Consider the following 602-nt stretch of genomic DNA (forward strand, 5'->3'; position numbering starts at 1 on the left):
TATATATATGGATATATGTATGTATGTATAAATACATAAATATATATACTGTATATATATATATGTATACACATACATACTTACACACACACATACATATATATGTGTGCGTGAGTGTGTCTGCATACATACCTATGAAACCTTATTATAAGTTGAGACATTCTGGCTGTATGGTTGTGTGTCCTTATGCTTTTGTTAAATCTCTGTAATTTGATTGGTTTTCTGTAACATTAACCATAAATAAGCCGACGGGCGTTTAAATTCTTAACGTTGCCTCACATTCAATCAAGATCGCATATATTCCCTAAAGGAGAAATGCGTTAGACATGGTTATCACTTAAGACACATAATTACGGTTACGTATTCACATAGACATGTTTTATACATATACACATGTATAGATAGGCATACATATATACAGGCATACTTATATACATACGTATGTATGATTGTGGTAGTTTGTAATATTATGGATTTGTGCATTAGCGCATGAGCGTCCGAAATGTGTAACGTTTTATTCAGAACATTTCTGGTAGACGCTTACGAAATATACATCTATGGAGGCATATATATATATATATATATATATATATATATATATA

The sequence above is a fragment of the Octopus bimaculoides genome, chromosome 13 (genome assembly GCF_001194135.2).
Source record: "Octopus bimaculoides isolate UCB-OBI-ISO-001 chromosome 13, ASM119413v2, whole genome shotgun sequence".
Lineage (NCBI taxonomy): Eukaryota > Metazoa > Mollusca > Cephalopoda > Octopoda > Octopodidae > Octopus > Octopus bimaculoides.